The following is a 21,347-nucleotide window of genomic DNA, read 5'->3' as shown; positions in this document are numbered from 1 at the left end:
TTAAGCGTAGCATAAGATCACGTCATTAAGTTTTTTGCTATAAGCTTTCGATACATAGTTACCTAGTCCTTTCGACCATGAGATCATGTAAATCACTTATACCAGAAAGGTACTTTGATTACATCAAACGCCACTGCGTAAATGGGTGGTTATAAAGGTGGGATTAAGTATCCGGAAAGTATGAGTTGAGGCATATGGATCAACAGTGGGATTTGTCCATCCCGATGATGGATAGATATACTCTGGGCCCTCTCGGTGGAATGTCGTCTAATTAGCTTGCAAGCATATGAATAAGTTCATAAGAGACTACATACCACGGTATGAGTAAAGAGTACTTGTCAGCAGATGAGGTTGAACAAGGTATAGAGTGATACCGATGATCAAACCTCGGACAAGTAAAATATCGCGTGACAAAGGGAATTGGTATCGTATGTAAATGGTTCATTCGATCCCTAAGTCATCGTTGAATATGTGGGAGCCATTATGGATCTCCAGATCCCGCTATTGGTTATTGGTCGGAGAGAGTTCTCAACCATGTCTACATAGTTCGCGAACCGTAGGGTGACACACTTAAGGTTTGATGTTGTATTAGTAGAACTTGAATATGGAATGGAGTTCGAAGTATTGTTCGAAGTCTCGGATGGGATCCCGGACATCACGAGGAGTTCCGGAATGGTCCGGAGAATAAGATTCATATATAGGAAGTCATTTTATAAGTTTGAAAATGATCCGGTGCATTTATGGAAGGTTCTAGAAGGTTCTAGAAAAGTCCGGAAGAAATCACTTTGGAAGGCGGAGTCCCGGAGGGACTCCACCACCCATGGCCGGCCAACCCTAGAGGGGTGGAGTCCCAGGTGGACTCCACCAAGGGTGGCCAGCCACCCCCCTGATGGAAGGGTGGGAGTCCCACTTGAGGTGGGAATCCCACCTTGGGTAGGTTTCCCTACACATGGAAGGTTTTGGGTTGGGGTCTTATTCGAAGACTTGTAGACCAACTCTTGGGTGTTCCACCTATATAATGAGGGCCAAGGGGAGGGGGCCGGCCACCTCAAGCCATAGCTTGGCCGCTCCCCCTAAGTGGCCGGCCACCCCCTCTCCCAAACCCTAGCCGCCCCACCTCCTCCACCTCTCCCGCAACGCTTAGCGAAGCTCCACCGGAGATCTCCATCGCCACCGCCACCACGCTGTCGTGCTGCCGGATTCAAGGAGGAGCTACTACTTCTGCTGCCCGCTGGAACGGGGAGAAGGACGTCGTCTTCATCAACACCGAACGTGTGACCGAGTACGGAGGTGCTGCCCGATTGTGGCACCGTCAAGATCTTCTACGCGCTTTTGAAAGCGGCAAGTGATCGTCTACCGCAGCAACAAGAGCCTCATCTTGTAGGCTTTGGAAATCTTCAAGGGTGAGTCTCGTTCATCCCCTCGTTGCTCCCATCTAGATTGCATCTTGGCTAGGATTGCGTTCTCGCGGTAGGAAATTGTTTGTTTTCTATGCAACGAATCCCTACAGAAGCGTGCGTAGACATCAACATGCTACCAACATAATCTTGATCAATACTATTGTAAAGCATATGAGATGAATGAAGTGACTCAAAGCAATGGTCTATAGTTTGCTAACAAAAAGATAATGACTAAACAACTGAATCATATAGTAAAAACTTTTCATGAATAGTACTTTCAAGACAAGCATCAAAAAGTCTTGCATAAGAGTTAACTCATAAAGCAATAGATTCTTAATAAAAGGTTTTGAAGCAACACAAAGGAAGATTTAAGTTTCAGCAATTGCTTTCAAATTTTAACATGCATATCTCATGGATAATTGTCAAGACAAAGTAATATGATGAGTGCAATAAGCAAGCACATAAGAAATGATGCACACAAAGTTGACACAAGTGTTTGCTTCTAAGATAGAAAGAAGTAGGTAAACTGACTCAACATAAAGTAAAAGAAAGGCCCTTCGCAGAGGGAAGCAGGGATTAAATAATGTGCTAGAGCTTTTCAAGTTTTGAAATCATATAGAGGGCATAAAAACAAAGTTTTGAGAGGTGTTTTTTGTTGTCAACGAATGGTAGTGGGCACTCTAACCCCCTTGTCAAACAGACTTTTAAAGAGCGGCTCCCATGAAGGATGTTATCTCTACCAGCAAGGTAGATCATCCCTCTTCTCTTTTGTTTACACATGTATTTTAGTTTTATTTATAGATGACACTCCTCCCAACCTTTTGGTTTCACAAGCCATGGCTAACCGAATCCTCGGGTGCCTTCCAACATTTCACATACCATGGAGGAGTGTCTATTGCAAAATTAAGTTGCTTACTGATAAATCAGGGCAAAACATGTGAAGAGAATTATTAATGAAGGTTAATTAATTGGGGCTGGGCACCCCGTTGCCAGCTCTTTTTGCAAAATTATTGGATAAGCGGATGTATATGCCACTAGTCCATTGGTGAAAGTCTGCCCAACAAGATTGAAAGATAAAACACAACATACTTCCTCATGAGCTATAAAACATTGACACAAATAAGGAGTAATAAAGTTTTGAATTGTTTAAAGGTAGCACATGAAGTATTTACTTGGAATGGCATAAAAATACCACATAGTAGGTAGTTATGGTGGACACAAATGGCATAAGTTTTGGCTCAAGGTTTTGGATGCACGAGAAGCATTCCCTCTCAGTACAAGGCTTTGGCTAGCAAGGTTGTTTGAAGCAAACACAAGTATAAACCGGTACAACAAAACTTACATAAGAACATATTGCAAGCATTGTAAAACTCTACACTGTCTTCCTTGTTGCTCAAACACTTTTACCAGAAAATATCTAGACCTTAGAGAGACCAATCATGCAAACCAAATTTCAACAAGCTCTACGATAGTTCTCCACTAATAGGTTTAAACTACATGATGCAAGAGCTTAAACATGATCTACTTGAGAGCTCAAAACAATTGCCAAGTATCAAATTATTCAAGACAATATACCAACTACCACATGAAGCATTTTCTGTTTCCAACCAAATAACAATCAATGTTGAGGCTTTCAGCTTTCGCCATGAATATTAAAGTAAAACGAAGAACACAAGTGTTCAAATGAAAAAGCGGAGCGTGTCTCTCTCCCACACAAGCATGCTAGGATCCGATTTATTCAGAGAATGAAAATAACAAAACGAAAATAAAAGCACACAGACGCTCCAAGTAAAGCACATAAGATGTGACAGAATTAAAATATAGTTTCACTAGAGGTGACCTGATAAGTTGTTGATGAAGAAGGGGATGCCTTGTGCATCCCCAAGCTTAGACGCTTGAGTCTTCTCGAAATATGCAGGGATGAATCACGGGGGCATCCCCAAGCTTAGAATTTTCACTCTTCTTGATCATATTATATCATCCTCCTCTCTTGATCCTTGAAAACTTCCTTCACACCAAACTCAAAGCAATCTCATTAGAGGGTTAGTGCATAATAAAAAATTCACATGTTCAGCAAGGACACAATCATTTCCAACACTTCTGGATATTACCCAAGGCTACTGAAATTTAATGGAGCAAAGAAATCCACTCAAACACAGTAAAAGAGGCAATGCGAAATAAAAGGCAGAATCTGTCAAAAACAGAACTGTCCGTAAAGACGAATTTGTTCGAGGCACTTAACATGCTCAGATGTAAAAGCTCCAGTTGAATGAAAGTTGCGTACATATCTCAGGATTACTCATGAATTGTTTTAGAATTTTTAGACTTTTCTACAGAGAGAAAAACTCAAATTCGTGACAGCTAAAAATCTGTTTCTGCGCAGAAATCCAAATCTAGTATTAACTTTCTATCAAAGACTTTACTTGGCACAACAATGCAATAAAATAAAGATACAAAGGTATTGCTACAGTAGTAACAAGCACCTTGACTCAAAACAAAAAGAAAAGCAAAAATAGCAGAAAACAAAAACGATGGGTTGTCTCCCATAAGCGCTTTTCTTTAACGCCTTTTAGCTAGGCATAGTGATTTTTATGCTGCTCACATAAAGATGAGAGTTGAAAAGAGAGCATCAAAAAGCATATATAAAACATGTTTAAATCTAACTCTCTTCCTATGCATAGGAGCCTTGTAAGAAAACAAGTCAATGAAGAACAAAGTGAGTAGCATAGGAAGACAAAACAAGTGTAACTTCAAAATTTTCAATAGCAGGAGAGGAGACTTAATATTATTGTGATATATGAAATCGTGTCTCCCTCTCTCATAAGGACCAGTAGGTATTAAAGTACCCAGCAAATAAAAGAAAATCAAGAGAAAGCTCAAAACATTCATCATAAAGAGAAGAAATTTAGTAACATGAAGATTTCTATACCCATACTTTCCTCTCTCAAAATAATTTTCAGTGGCATCATGAATAAACTCAACAATATAGCTATCACATAAAGCATTCTTATCATGATCCACATGCATAAAAGTATCATTACTCTCCACATAAGCATAATCAATTTTATTAGTAACAATGGGAGTAAAACTATCACATCCATCATTGTAATCATCATAAATTGGAGGCATAGAATAATCATAATGAACTTTATCCTCCGTAGTAGGTGGCACCAAAATACCACTATCATTATAATCATCATAAATGGGAGGCAAAGTATCATCAAAGAAAATTTTCTCCTCAAAACTTGGGGGACTAAAAATATCACAACCAGCTTCCCCAAGCTTAGACTTTTCCATAGCATTAAAAATAATAGTGTTCAAAGAATTCATGCTAAAAACATTGCTACAACTATTTTGCAAACAAAGTTCCATGGGTTTTTTAATTCTCTCTTCAAACACATCATGTCCTAATTCAACATAAAGTTTATAAAGATCTCTAATTTTCTTGTTGTTTTCCATTAAGCCTAACTAGTGAAATAAAAAACAAGAAACAAAAAGATATAATTGCAGAATCTAAAGGAAATAGCTTCGAGCACTCACACACTGGCAATAGTGCTAGGAAATAGCTGTAGGATAACGTTGCATAGAAAACAAAAATTTTCCTACGGCGAACACGCAATCCAAGCCAAGATGCAATCTAGAAGACGGTAGCAACGAGGGGGTATCGAGTCTCACCCTTGAAGAGATTCCAAAGCCTACAAGATGAGGCTCTTGTTGCTGCGGTAGACGATCACTTGCCGCTTGCAAAAGCGCGTAGAAGATCTTGATCACGATCGGTTCCGGCGCCACGAACGGGCAGCACCTCCGTACTCGGTCACACGTTCGGTTGTTGATGAAGACGACGTCCACCTCCCCGTTCCAGCGGGCAGCGGAAGTAGTAGCTCCTCTTGAATCCGACAGCACGACGGCGTGGTGTCGGTGGCGGTGTAGAAGTCCGGCGGAGCTTCGCTAAGCAATGCGGGCAATATGGAGTGGAGGAGCTTGGCTAGGGTTTGGGAGGGGGTGGCCGGCCACTCTATGGGGGGCGGCCAGCTTATGGTCTCGGGGTTGGCCGGCCCCCTCCCTTGGCCCCTCATTATATAGGTGGATCCCAAGTGTTGGTGTCCAAGTCTTCGAATAAGACCCGAAACCAAAACCTTCCATAGGAGGGGGAAACCTAGCCCAACTAGGACTCCCACCCAAAGGTGGGATTCCCACCTCCCATGTGGGGGGTGGCCGGCCCCCTATGGTGGAGTCCACTTGGGACTCCACCTCATCTAGGGCTGGCCGGCCATGGAGGTGGAGTCCCTTGTGGACTCCACCTTCCTTGGTGGTTTCTTCCGGACTTTTCTAGAACCTTCTAGAACCTTCCATAGAACCTTCCGCGACATTTTATTTCACATAAAATGACATCCTATATATGAATCTTATTCTCCGGACCATTCCGGAACTCCTCGTGATGTCCGGGATCTCATCCGGGACTCCGAACAAATATTCGAACTCCATTCCATAATTCAAGTGCTACCATTTCAACATCCAACTTTAAGTGTGTCACCCTACGGTTCGAGAACTATGCGGACATGGTTGAGTACTCACTCCGACCAATAACCAATAGCGGGATCTGGAGATCCATAATGGCTCCCACATATTCAACGATGACTTTAGTGATCGAATGAACCATACATATATTACCAATTCCCTTTGTCTCGCGATATTTTACTTGTCCGAGGTTTGATCTTCGGTATCACTCTATACCTTGTTCAACCTCGTCTCTGACAAGTACTCTTTACTCGTACCGTGGTATGTGGTCTCTTATGAACTCATTCATATGCTTGCAAGACATTAGACGACATTCCACCGAGAGGGCCCAGAGTATATCTATCCGTCATCGGGATGGACAAATCCCACTGTTGATCCATATGCCTCAACTCATACTTTCCGGATACTTAATCCCACCTTTATAGCCACCCATTTACGCAGTGGTGTTTGGTGTAATCAAAGTACCTTTCCGGTATAAGTGATTTACATGATCTCATGGTCATAAGGACTAGGTAACTATGTATCGAAAGCTTATAGCAAATAACTTAATGACGAGATCTTATGCTACGCTTAATTGGGTGTGTCCATTATATCATTCACACAATGACATAACCTTGTTATTAATAACATCCAATGTTCATGATTATGAAACTAATCATCCATTAATCAACAAGCTAGTTTAAGAGGCATACTAGGGACTTCTTGTTTGTCTACATATCACACATGTACTAATGTTTCGGTTAATACAATTCTAGCATGATATATAAACATTTATCATAAACATAAAGATATAAATAATAACCACTTTATTATTGCCTCTAGGGCATATCTCCTTGATCTCCCACTTGCACTAGAGTCAATAATCTAGATTACATTGTAATATACCTAACACCCATGGCATTCTGGTGTTGGTCATGCTTTGCCCTAGGGAGAGCTTTAGTCAACGGATCTGCTACATTCAGATCAGTGTGTACTTTGCAAATCTTTACTTCTCCATCTTCGATGTACTCGCGAATCGAGTGGTAACGCAGCTTGATATGCTTCAGCCTCTTGTGTGACCTTGGCTCTTGTGCATTGGCGATGGCACCCATGTTATCACAAGAAATGATTAATGGGTCCAATGCACTAGGAACCACACTGAGCTCTACAATGAACCTCTTCATCCATACCGCTTCGATGAAGCCTGCGGAAGCCGCTATGTACTACGATTAGTTGAAGACTTCGCCACCGTGCACCGCTTCGAGCTTGCCCAGCTTATCGCAGCACCATTCAATATAAACACGTACCCACATTGTGACTTAGAGTCATCAGGATCAGTGTTCCAACTTGCATCGGTGTAACCGTTTACAACGAGCTCTTGGTCACCTCCATAACAAAGAAACATATCCTTAGTTCTTTTCAAGTACTTCAGGATATTCTTGACCGCTGTCCAGTGTTCCATTCCTGGATCACTTTGATATCTGCTAGTCAAACTAACAGCATGTGCTATATCCGGTCTAGTACATAGCATGGCATACATGATAGATCCTCACTGCCGAGGCATAGGGGATGTTACACATCCTTTCTCTTTCTTCTCGCCGTAGCCGGTCCTTGAGTTGTACTCAATACCTTGCCTGGTAACATAGGTACGCACCCGGTCTTACTATCGTCCAGTCTAAACTTCTTTAGAATCTTGTCCAGATATGTACTGTGATAGCCCTATTAGGCGTCTTGATCTATCTCTATAAATCTAGATGCCTAATATATACGATGCTTCACCAAGGTCTTTCATTGAAAAACTATTCTTCAAATAACCCTTAACACAGCTTAATAGTTCTATATCATTCCCGATCAATAATATGTCATCTACATATAATATCAGGAATGCTACGGAGCTCCCACTCACTTTCTTGTAAATACAGGCCTCTCCATGACCTTTGTATAAACCCGAAGTCTTTGATCACCTTATCAAAGCGTCGGTTCCAACTTCTTGATGCTTGCTTCAGTCCATAGATTGAACGCTGAAGTTTGCATACTTTGTCAGCATTTTTAGGATCGACAAAACCTTTGGGTTGTACCATATACAACTCTTCCTCAATATCTCCATTAAGGAACGCCGTTTTGACATCCATACGCCAAATCTCATAATCGAAAAATGCAGCTATTGCTAACAAAATCCTCACAGATTTTAGCTTCGCTACTGGTGAGAAAGTCTCATCGTAGTCAACTCCTTGAATTTGTCGGAAACCCTTTGCGACAAGTCGAGCTTTATAGACAGTAATATTACCATCAGCATCTGTTTTTTTCTCTTGAAGATCCATTTATTCTTGACAGCCTTTCGGCTATCAGGTAAGTCTACCAAAGTCCATACTTTGTTATCATACATGGATCCCATTTCGGATTTCATGGCTTCTTGCCATTTGTTGGAATCTGGGCTCATCATCGCTTCTTCATACGTCGCAGGGTCCTCATCATTGTTATCTACAATCATGACATTTAGACAAGGATCATACCAATCAGGAGTGGCACGTTCCCTTGTCGATCTGCGAGGTTCAGTAGTTTCCTCGTTCGAAGTTTCATGATCATTATCATTAGCTTCCTCTGTTGCCGGTGTAGGCGATGCAGTACAACTTCGATGCTGCGCTACTACGATCAACGAGTATAGATTCATCAATCTCATCGAGTTCTACTTTTCTTCCAGTCACTTCTTTAGTGAGAAATTCTTTCTCAAGAAAGGTTCCGTTCTTAGCAACAAAGATTTTGCCTTCGGATTTGTGATAAAAAGTGTACCCTATAGTTTCCTTAGGGTATCCTATGAAGACGCATTTCTCCGCTTTGGGTTCTAGCTTGTCCGGTTGTAACTTCTTTACATAGGCTTCGCAACCCCAAACTTTCAGGAACGACAGCTTAGGTTTCTTATTAAACCATAATTCATACGGTGTCGTTTCTACGGATTTTGATGGTGCTCTATTTAAAGTGAATGCGGCTGTCTCTAATGCATAACTCCAAAATGATAACGGCAAATCAGTAAGAGACATCATACTACGAACCATATCTAAGAGAGTTCGATTACGACGTTCGGACACACCGTTTCGTTGAGGTGTTCCCGGCGGTGTCAATTGTGAAAGTATTCCGCATTTCTTTAAATGCATGCCAAACTCATAACTCAGATATTCACCTCCACGATCAGATCGTAGAAATTTGATCTTCTTGTTACGTTGATTTTCTACTTCACTTTGAAATTCCTTAAACTTTTCGAAAGTTTCGGATTTATGTTTCATGAAATAGATATACCCATATCTACTCAGATCATCTGTGAAGGTTAGAACATAACGATAACCACCGCGCGATGCTACGCTCATTGGTCCATATACATCTGTATGTATGATTTCCAATAAGTCAGTGGCTCGCTCCATCATACTGAAAATGGAGTCTTTGTCATTTTACCCATTAGACATGCTTCGCATCTATCAAGTGACTCAAAGTCAAGTGATTCAAGTAATCCATCGGTATGGAGTTTCTTCATGCGTTTCACTCCAATATGACCAAGACGACGATTGCCACATATAAGTAGAATTATCATTAAGTTTAATTCGCTTAGCATCAATGTTATGTATATGCGTATCACTACTATCGAGATCTAATAGAAATAAGCCATTCTTTTGTGGTGCTCGACCATAAAAGATATTATTCATAAAAATAGAACAACCATTATTCTCAGACTTGAATGAATAACCGTCTTGCATTAAACAAGATCCAGATATAATGTTCATGCTCAACGCAGTACATAATAGCAATTATTTAGGCTTAAAACTAATCCCGAAGGTAGATGTAGAGGAAGTGTGCCGACTGCGATCACATTGACCTTGGATCCGTTTCCAACGCGCATCGTCACTTCATCTTTCAGCGGTTGTCGTTTATTCTTTAGTTCCTGTTTCGAGTTACAAATATGAGCAACCGAACCAAGATCAAATACCCGTGTACTAGAACGAGAACCAGTTGAAATGAACATCTATAACATGTATATCAAATATACCTTCTTTCTTCTTTTTGACAAGGCCGCTCTTGAGATCAGCCGGATACTTGGAGCAATTACGCTTCAAAGGTGTCCCTTCTCCTTGCGGTAATAGCACTCAGCATCGGGCTTAGGGCCGTTCTTAGGTTTCATAGGAGGCGTGGCAGCTTTCTTGCCACCCTTCTTGAATTTTCCCTTAGACTTGCCCTGTTTCTTGAAATCGGTGGTCTTGTTGACCATCAACACTTGGTGCTCTTTCTTGATCTCAATCTCAGCAGCTTTTAGCATGCCAAAAAGTTCAGTAACTCCTTGTTCATGTTCTGCATATTGTAGTTCATCACAAAGTTCTTATAACTTGGTGGCGGTGATTGAAGGACACGATTAATCCCGGTCTGTTAGGAATCACTATTCCCAAGTCACGAGTTTCTTCGCATGCCCGGTCATGGCGAGCATGTGCTCACTAACGGAGCTGCCTTCTTCCATCATACGGTGAAGAAATGTTTCGATGCTTCATAGCATTCCATCGCCGCATGAGTCTCGAATATAGCTTTCAGCTTATTCATCAACTCATGAGGATCATGGTGCTCAAAACGTTTTTGAAGATCGGATTCCAGGCCGCACAGGATGGCACACCGAACTTGAGAGTACCGAGTTTTCCGAGTCGCGTAAACAGCTTTTACTTCATCGGATTCATCTTCTGCAGGAGGGTCACCTAGCGGTGCATCAAGCACAAATTGCAGATTTCCGCGAGAGAGGAAGATCCTCACATGACGGAACCGATCGGTGAAGTTGCTACCGTTGCTCTTAAGTTTCTCTTTCTCTAGGAACTGATTAAAATTGATTGGGGACGCCATCTCTACAACATATATTTGCAATAGTTTAGACTAAGTTTATGACAAATTGAGTTCAAATTTTAATTCAACATAATTAAAAACCTAAGTGAACTCCCACTCAAAACAATATCCCTCGCATTGTCTTAGTGATCACACGAACCAAATCCACCGCACCTAAACCCGATCATCACGAGAAAAGGTGTGATTTCAATGGCGAACACTCAAAGTGTTCATCATATCAACCATATGATTCATGCTCTACCTTTCGGTATCACGTGTTCCGAGACCATGTCCGTACATGCTAGGCTCGTCAAGGCCACCTTAGTATCCGCATGTGCAAAACTGTCTTGCACCCGTTATATGTACTTATTGAATCTATCACACCCGATCATCACGAGGTGCTTCAAACGACAAGACTTGGCAACGGTGCTACTAAGGATGAACACTTTATTATCTTGAGATTTTAGTGAGGGATCATCTTATAATGCTACCGTCGCGATCTAAGCAAAATAAGATGCATAAAAAGGATTAACATCACATGCAGTTCATATGTGATATGATATGGCCCTTTTGTTCTTGCGCCTTTGATCTTCATCTCCAAAGCACGGATATGATCTCCATCATCTTCGGGCATGATCTCCATCATCGTCGGCGTAGCGTCAAGGTCAATGGCGCCGTCTTCATGATTGTCCTCCATGTAGCAACTATTACAACTACTTTGAAATACTACTCAACATGAAATTTAAAGACAACCATAAGGCTCCTGCCGGTTGCCACAATACAATAATGATCATCTCATACATATTCATCATCACATTATGGCCATATCACATCACCAAACCCTGCAAAAACAAGTTAGACGTCTCTAATTTGGTTTGCATATTTTACGTGGTTTAGGGTTTTCGAGAGAGATCTAATCTACCTACGAACATGAACCACAACGTTGATACTAATGTTTTCAATAGAAGAGTAAATTGAATCTTTACTATAGTAGGAGAGACAGACACCCGCAAAGCCTCTTATGCAATACAAGTTGCATGTCGAACGAGGAACAAGTCTCATGAACGCGGTCATGTAAAGTTAGTCCGAGCCGCTTCATCCCACTATGCCATAAAGATGCAAAGTACTCAAACTAAAGATAACAAGAGCATCAACGCCCACAAACCATTGTGTTCTACTCGTGCAACCATCTATGCATAGACACGGCTACGATACCACCGTAGGATAACGTTGCATAGAAAACAAAAATTTCCTACGGCGAACACGCAATCCAAGCCAAGATGCAATCTAGAAGACGGTAGCAACGAGGGGTATCGAGTCTCACCCTTGAAGAGATTCCAAAGCCTACAAGATGAGGCTCTTGTTGCTGCGGTAGACGATCACTTGCCGCTTGCAAAAGCGCGTAGAAGATCTTGATCACGATCGGTTCCGGCGCCACGAACGGGCAGCACCTCCGTACTCGGTCACACGTTCGGTTGTTGATGAAGACGACGTCCACCTCCCCGTTCCAGCGAGCAGCGGAAGTAGTAGCTCCTCTTGAATCCGACAGCACGACGGCGTGGTGTCGGTGGCGGTGTAGAAGTCCGGCGGAGCTTCGCTAAGCAATGCGGGCAATATGGAGTGGAGGAGCTTGGCTAGGGTTTGGGAGGGGGTGGCCGGCCACTCTATGGGGGGCGGCCAGCTTATGGTCTCGGGGTTGGCCGGCCCCCTCCCTTGGCCCCTCATTATATAGGTGGATCCCAAGTGTTGGTGTCCAAGTCTTCGAATAAGACCCGAAACCAAAACCTTCCATAGGAGGGGGAAACCTAGCCCAACTAGGACTCCCACCCAAAGGTGGGATTCCCACCTCCCATGTGGGGGGTGGCCGGCCCCCTATGGTGGAGTCCACTTGGGACTCCACCTCATCTAGGGCTGGCCGGCCATGGAGGTGGAGTCCCTTGTGGACTCCACCTTCCTTGGTGGTTTCTTCCGGACTTTTCTAGAACCTTCTAGAACCTTCCATAGAACCTTCCGCGACATTTTATTTCACATAAAATGACATCCTATATATGAATCTTATTCTCCGGACCATTCCGGAACTCCTCGTGATGTCCGGGATCTCATCCGGGACTCCGAACAAATATTCGAACTCCATTCCATAATTCAAGTGCTACCATTTCAACATCCAACTTTAAGTGTGTCACCCTACGGTTCGAGAACTATGCGGACATGGTTGAGTACTCACTCCGACCAATAACCAATAGCGGGATCTGGAGATCCATAATGGCTCCCACATATTCAACGATGACTTTAGTGATCGAATGAACCATACACATATATTACCAATTCCCTTTGTCTCGCGATATTTTACTTGTCCGAGGTTTGATCTTCGGTATCACTCTATACCTTGTTCAACCTCGTCTCCTGACAAGTACTCTTTACTCGTACCGTGGTATGTGGTCTCTTATGAACTCATTCATATGCTTGCAAGACATTAGACGACATTCCACCGAGAGGGCCCAGAGTATATCTATCCGTCATCGGGATGGACAAATCCCACTGTTGATCCATATGCCTCAACTCATACTTTCCGGATACTTAATCCCACCTTTATAGCCACCCATTTACGCAGTGGTGTTTGGTGTAATCAAAGTACCTTTCCGGTATAAGTGATTTACATGATCTCATGGTCATAAGGACTAGGTAACTATGTATCGAAAGCTTATAGCAAATAACTTAATGACGAGATCTTATGCTACGCTTAATTGGGTGTGTCCATTATATCATTCACACAATGACATAACCTTGTTATTAATAACATCCAATGTTCATGATTATGAAACTAATCATCCATTAATCAACAAGCTAGTTTAAGAGGCATACTAGGGACTTCTTGTTTGTCTACATATCACACATGTACTAATGTTTCGGTTAATACAATTCTAGCATGATATATAAACATTTATCATAAACATAAAGATATAAATAATAACCACTTTATTATTGCCTCTAGGGCATATCTCCTTCAATAGCTTAGTAGTCGAAGGATGTGAATACCTTTTACCTTACCTCCCCGTCAACGGCGCCAGAAAATAGCTTGATGTCTACACACGCTTCTATTCATGTAGACAGTGTTGGGCCTCCAAGAGCAGAGGTTTGTAGAACAGCAGCAAGTTTCCCTTAAGTGAATCACCCAAGGTTTATCGAACTCAGGGAGGTAGAGGTCAAAGATATCCCTCTCAAGCAACCCTGCAATTAAGATACAAGAAGTCTCTTGTGTCCCCAACACACCTAATACACTTGTCAGATGTATAGGTGCACTAGTTCTGCGAAGAGATAGTGAAATACAAGTAATATGGATGATTATAAGTAGCAATTGCAATCTGAAATAAAAATGGCAGCAAGCGAACATGTAGCAGAACTTGTTGGAAACGGTGTTTCAATGCTTAGAAACAAGGCCTAGGGATCATACTTTCACTAGTGGACACTCTCAACAATGATCACATAATTGAATAAATAAATGCTACTCTCAAACACTCTCTTGTTGGATAACAAACACCATTCATTGTGTAGGGCTGCAAAAGCACACCTCAAGCCGGAGTAAACAAGCTCCACAACGTCATAAAGGAATCACACACGATGCGCACACTGTCACCATCACACCGTGGAGAGTGACTCCGGAGTTCATATTAAAGTAACCTCTAGAGTGCATAATAGACAAGAGTAACATCTACATATTCAACTAGATTACAAAGCTCATGATCACATAAAGATCACACCATGGGAGAGAGAGATGAACCACATAGCTACCGGTAGAGCCCTCAGCCTCGGGGGAGAACTACTCCCTCCTCATCATGGGAGACAATAACGGCGATGAAGATGGCGATGGAGTCGATGGAGATGGCTCCGGGGGCAATTCCCCGTCCCGGCAGGATGCCGGAACAGAGACTTCTGTCCCCCGAAACTTGTCGTCGATGGCGGCGGTGCTGCGGAACCCTTCGTGGAATATGACTGGATTATTTAGGGTTTTCGCGTCTGGGGTAATATATAGGTGAAAGGGCGGCGCGAGAGGGTGCCCGAGGGGCCCACCCCATAGGGCGGCGCCGCCCCCCTCCTGGCCGCGCCAGTGGATGGTGAGGAGGCCGTGGGCCTCCTCTGGCCTGGCCCTTCTGGCTCCGTGGGTCTTCTGGCGAAATAGAATTTCTGTAATTTTTCTGGATTTTTCCGAGCACTTTGGTTTTTGGGCCTTTTCTGCAATAAACAGACATAATAAACGACGGCACTGTGGCATCTTGTTAATAGGTTAGTCCAATAAATGCCATAATATGATATAAAGTGCATATAAAACATGTAGCTATTGGCATAAAACTAGCATGAAACATAAGAAATTATAGATACATTGGAGACGTATCAAAGGTCTTAATTCCTACCTGAAATCGAGAACAAGTAAGAACTAAAGATGCAATCAGAATATTTCGTATAAAGATGAAAGCTTGATTGATAATGGTGGGATTCCGAATATAGTCGGTCTTGTTCTGGGCGTTGGCCTCAAAAGAAGTACACAAGAGTTGCAGCAATTGGCTAACTTTTAGTCTAATCAAAATCCCAGTTCTAATGATGGCTACAGAGGGATATATATGGAGGAAGTGAAGGGATTTTCGTTCAACCAGCTAGGGTTGGCCAAAAATACACCTAAATGGGCATTCCTCCACTCATATGGCCTCTTAAAATCCCCTAAAATATCTAATCCAAAAATATATGGGTCTGGCCCATTAAATAAGGTGACGCAACACCAAAAATAACTCTTGGACGAATTTTATGATGGGGTAACTTGTAGAATTCTTCCAAGCAATGTTGCTTCATTATGGTGGCTTCAATGTTCTGAAATCCTCGCTTGCAACACCGTCCTGAATCTTCACAGGCCTGCTGCCATCTCCATGCACGTTCACAATCCAATGCTTGACGTCCATGCTAGATCCATTCCTAAATAATATAAATACCTTTGATTTAGGCAGCATCATATTCTCATATATATTAGGAAGGATTCCTAGTAACGAAGGTACCTGATAATTTAGTTGAAACACACAAGCTCTTGCCAGAAGTCCTTGTATTTGAAGTACAAAAGGATACGTGGCTGTAGGAGTATCGGTTGTATCTATCATAGCGATGTCATCATCATCCTTCCCTTCTTGAATTGAAGTCGTCCTCGACGTAGTCTCATCCTTTTCACCAATTTTTTTTTTTTGAGAAACACAGTACAAACGCAGACGCTCACATACACGCGCATACACTCACCCATATGAACGCACACACGCACACCCTACCCCTATGAGCATCTCCGGAAGACTGAGCCAGCGGATTGGATCTTGAAATTGACGAAGTCACCACAGGCGCCTCGCTGTCGACGGGAACGTCGCCTCCCACTGAATGAATATTCCGCCTTTATGAGACACACAGATGTCAAATCTGGGATTTGAACTCTGGTGGGCTGGGGGTACAACCACCCTCCTAACCACCCAACCTCAGGTTGGTTCTCCCTTTTCACCAAAATATGTCTTCACATCGGAGGTAATGATGTCCTAATCATCCTCCTTTCTTGAAAGAAAAGCCGTCATCAGCGATGTTTATTATGTAAACATGCTAACAAAAGAGACAAGGTATATGCATGGTATATGTATATGTAATCCGTTTTAACAACTCTTTCATGTTGCCCATTTAATTTTGTACATATACCAGTATTGTAGTAGCTTAGAAGATTATTAGTCCCCATTAAAAATTTATCACAACTCAGTTTGCAGATATAAGTGAAGCACATATTAACTCCTTTCAAATTATAATGCTTATCATTAAACCATCCCAAAGTTCGTAAACCAAAATGTAAGGTCTCAAATTTACTAGCCACGCCATGTTGAATTAAACAATTTTGCAACAATTTATTTGTCATAGAATGAATACCAACATTGGAGGTCATATCAAAATGAGAAAGCATATACACAAATTCAGTTTTATTGGAACTAGAAGAATCATCACACATGATGCAAATCCTATGCACCATAAAAACATTGGCGCTGACATACTCCCCAACCAAATTAAAAGTAACATCAGGGGCGTAGACACTCTTTAAACAGTGAAGTTCATCAATTTTATGTCTAACATGTGATAAAGATATAGGTGGATCCATCATAACAAAAAACAAATAATAGCATGAGAAATCTTGGCCAACACTTCATTGTTCATAACCAGTTTTATATGATCCATACTGAATTACCTAACACATGGTCATTCTCGAAAACAAAAGTCTATGTTGGCACACTCATATCAATAGAGGAATGAAAAACAACACATGGTACACACACATCTGTAGGTCTCTCATAACTAGAGTCGACTAAAATATTTCTAGGCATATCAAATATAATTTCAGTGGGTGCACTCATACTCCAAGACGGATTAAAGTGAACAATTGTTTCACCCAACTCAAAATCTCTCTCAGCATGTAACTCATTTGGTGCAGTCAAATTGATAGATGAATGAATGTCCGCAAAAGAAGCACCCAAAACATTTGGATCGTAGCATGCAATTCAATGGGTGTACTTAAATCAATAGAAAAATCCATTTTAGCATGAATAATTTCAGTGGACACACACATAGTCAAAGATGAAGTGAAATCAGTACTAATTGCGCTCACAACAACATCAATCTCAGTGATTTGATCACATGGTACTTGCAAATCAGTAGTATGATCCTCTAATATAGGCGGTGTGCCCAAATCATCAGCGAACTCAACACATGGCATATTAATATCAACATGGTATTGACCAATTTCATGTGGATTAACAAAACCAGTAAGCATCTCCATTGATTGATCAGAAGATAGTTTCAAAACGATAACTCTATCCTCAATCAACTCAATAGACAAATCATCACATGACATATGTAGATCATCATGGAATTCATCATTCACATGTGGAAGGACAAAATCAGTACCTTTATTTTTTCCTTGTGAATCCGACTTAGAACATGTTCGCAGCGATGTGTCACAAGTTTGTGGCTGGGCGACTCGCACAACAATATTCATGCGTGGAACGTTAGAAGAAACAACCGGTGCTAGTGTGTATGAATTGAATGGGTCGAAATGGTCCAACGTTTTCTCATGTATGTGTTTCTCAAAAGCACAAGCGTGAACATATATACCAATAGTAGAACAAGGAATATACGTAAACATAACCTTTATATCAGGGTTCAAGCCGTTGAAAAATATGTTTCTAGTATTTTCCTCAAATTCTTTTATATCACAACGGTACATCAGATTTAAATTCCTAACAGTAAACATGCACAATATTACTACCTTGTTCTAGTTGTTTAAGTTTGCAGATCATTTCACGTTGATATGAACGAGGTACAAATCTATGTCTCATAACATATTTTAAATGTTCCCAAGTAGTAGGTTTATTATCAGCAGTTTCTTTATAAGTCACATCCCACCAAACGGAAGAAAAACCTGTAAAAACTCTAGCAGCAGTTTTCACTTTCTCATGTTCAGTAAAATCATGGCATCCAAAAATATAGTTGACTTCAACTCCCAATCAAAATAAGTAGCATGATTATATCTACCCTCATAAACTGGTAAATAAATAACCTGATCATGATTTCCTGTAAATGGTCGCACATGCATCTCCGTAGTCATCATTTTTTTTAGGGTAAAACAGTGGGAATGCCCACTGCAATTTTTATTAATAAAATATAGAGTTACAAAAAATACAATGAATTACAAAAGAGAGTGAGAAACTCTCAAAAAAATAAACTAAAGCTGTGATTGAATCCAATCCTTGAGAGCCAAAATATGCTTTTTCTTCATTCTGTGTTCTAAAAGTTTTAGCTCCTGTATATACATTGCTTTCCAACTATTGAAGACAGCATTCTGATCCTTGAAGACCTTGTTATTTCTGATAATCCAAATTCCTGTATATATATTGCTTTCCAACTATTGAAGACAGCATTCTGATCCTTGAAGACCGTAGTCATCATGGTTTCCGGGTCGACGGATTGGTCCTCAATTCCTGTCATGGTTAGTACCCAAAAAGCACAAGTGTATATGCCGACAAGCTACATAAATATGGTGGTATCACGCGTAATCCGTCAAGCAAAATACAAAGCTCTTACAAGTTCTTACCAAACAGGAGGAATGCGATATGGCAACCCGCAAAGACCAGCTTCTCCCCAAAATTGCATAAAACGATTAGTAGGTGTCGACACAAAGCACGTGGAGAAATCTGTGGAGCTCTGGAAAGGCAAAATATAGTGGTATGGTGGCACAATAAACAAATCAGAGATGTAAATTGAGTAAGTGCTCAACGACGGTACTGTGCTGGTCCTAGGCTAGATCGTATTAGAGACGCGAGCCTAAATCACCAACAAGATCAGGACACGGCACAAAGTGAAACAGGCAACTAAACTGGCGTTGGAGGACAGACAAAACTGAGGTCGAACGCCCATTTTTTTTTTGGAATCTAAGCTGGCGCTAGAGGATAGAGGCAACTACGGTCAGGCGGCCAGTTTTTTTTTTTGGAACCTGAGCTGGCGCTAGAGGATAGAGGCAACTATGGTCAGGCGCTCAGTTTTTTTTCTGAATCTAAGCTAGCGCTAGAGAATATAGGTACCTATGGATAGGCGCCCATATTTTTTTTTGTTTTTTTTGGTATCTACCGGGGTGCTCAAGATTAGAGACCTCTAAGGTCGGGCGACCCGATTTTTTTGCAGCTAAACTGCTATCAGGATTCCGACGAAAAACGCGAAATTGATCAAGAAAACGGATCTATAACCCAAAAAAACCCTAAAACGGAGATAAAAAAAGAAACTACGATGATGGGAAGATAAGGAGCACAACAAGGAGGTGATGGCAGGTGTGGCGGAAGTGTATGGTGGCGGTGATATGGCGAGGACTGTCAGCGGTGATGGTCCGGCGGCGACGCAACTACTATGACCAGAACTCGAAACTCTAACGACTCTAGGTGCTAAGACCAGCACGCGACACGATGATTGCAGACGAAGACTTAAAAAGCAAAAACCTGAAAAGATCATGCAATGGCTTGGCAGGGGCTAAGGAATGGATGATCTAAACCTAATATATATTTGGTTTTTTTGTGGGTTTTAGGTATGAAGTCGATGCAATCTACACTAGGAAAACTATAAAATCTCACCGAGCAACCTGAAATCTGATACCACTTGATAGGTCAAAGGTGGCCGATCTTTCGATGAGACGAGGATGGATTGATTTGTGGTGGAGTTCGTGCTTGACGATTCGACTACACGTGCAAATCTCGTGCGCCAATGCAATCACTAGAACAATCTCCGGGAGTTACTGATCTTGCGGGAGCACGATCGATCAGCCTGACCAGAAGATCTTAATTCCTACCTGAAATAGAGAACAAGTAAGAACTAAAGATGCAATCAGAATATTGCGGATAAAGATGAAAGCTTGATTGATAATGGTAGGATTTCAAATAGTCGGTCTTGTTTTGGGCGTTGGCCTCAAAAATCGTACACAATAGTTGCAGTAATTGGCTAACTTTTAGTCTAATCAAAATCCCAGTTCTAATGACGGCTATAGAGGGATATATGTGGAGGAAGTGAAGGGATTTTCGTCCAACCAGCTAGGGTTCGCAAAAAATACACCTAAATGGGTCTTCCTCCACTCATATGGCCTCTTAAAATCCCCTAAAATATCTAATCTGAAAATACATGGGTCTGGCCCATTAAATAAGGTGACGCAACACCAAAAATAACTGAAGGACGAATTTTATGATGGGGTAACTTGTAGAATTCATCCAAGCATTGTTGCTTCATTATGGTGGCTTCAATGTTCTGAAATCCTTGCTTGCAACGCCATCCTGAATCCTCGCATGCCTGCTGCCATCCTTATGCATGTTCCTAATCCAATGCTTGATGTTCATGCTAGATCCATTCCTAAATAATATAAATACCTTTGATTTAGGCAGCATCATAGTCTCATATATATTAGGAAGAATTCCTAGTAACGAAGGTACGTGATAATTTAGTTGAAACACACAAGCTCTTGCGAGAGGTCCTTGTATTTGAAGTACAAGAGGATATGTGGCTGTAGGAGTTTCAGTTGTATCTATCATAGCGATGTCCTCATCATCCTCCCCTTCTTGAATTGAAGTCGATCTCGACGTAGTCTCATCTTTTTCACCAAAACATGCTTTCAAATCGGAGTTAATGATATCCTCATCACTACCCAAAAGGACCGAGCACCGTGGACTAGTCCACGACGCTTCATTTCCAGCCCAAATTTGTGTTGGGGATGCAGTCATGCGGACAACGCCCGTGTTCGTGCGCGTACCCTCTTGTCCTCCTCAGGCCCTCTCGCCAGTGGTAGACAAACCACTCCCTCTCCCTCTCTCTTCACTCCCATACGAATTTTGTCGACGCAACTGCCAAGCCTTGGCCAATGATGGAGGACGTCGACGCGCCCCCACCACCACCTGCCCGACGGTGCATGCTCTTGAGACAAACAAAAGCGAGTCGCCCAGTGTGTTAGCACCAAGGCACATTTAGCCTAAGCCAACGCCATCGTTGAAGTCAAGAAAGAGGCGTTGGCCCTTC

Source organism: Lolium perenne, chromosome 4 (genome assembly GCF_019359855.2).
Source record: "Lolium perenne isolate Kyuss_39 chromosome 4, Kyuss_2.0, whole genome shotgun sequence".
NCBI classification, from domain to species: Eukaryota; Viridiplantae; Streptophyta; class Magnoliopsida; order Poales; family Poaceae; genus Lolium; species Lolium perenne.
This window is presented reverse-complemented; position numbering follows the sequence as displayed.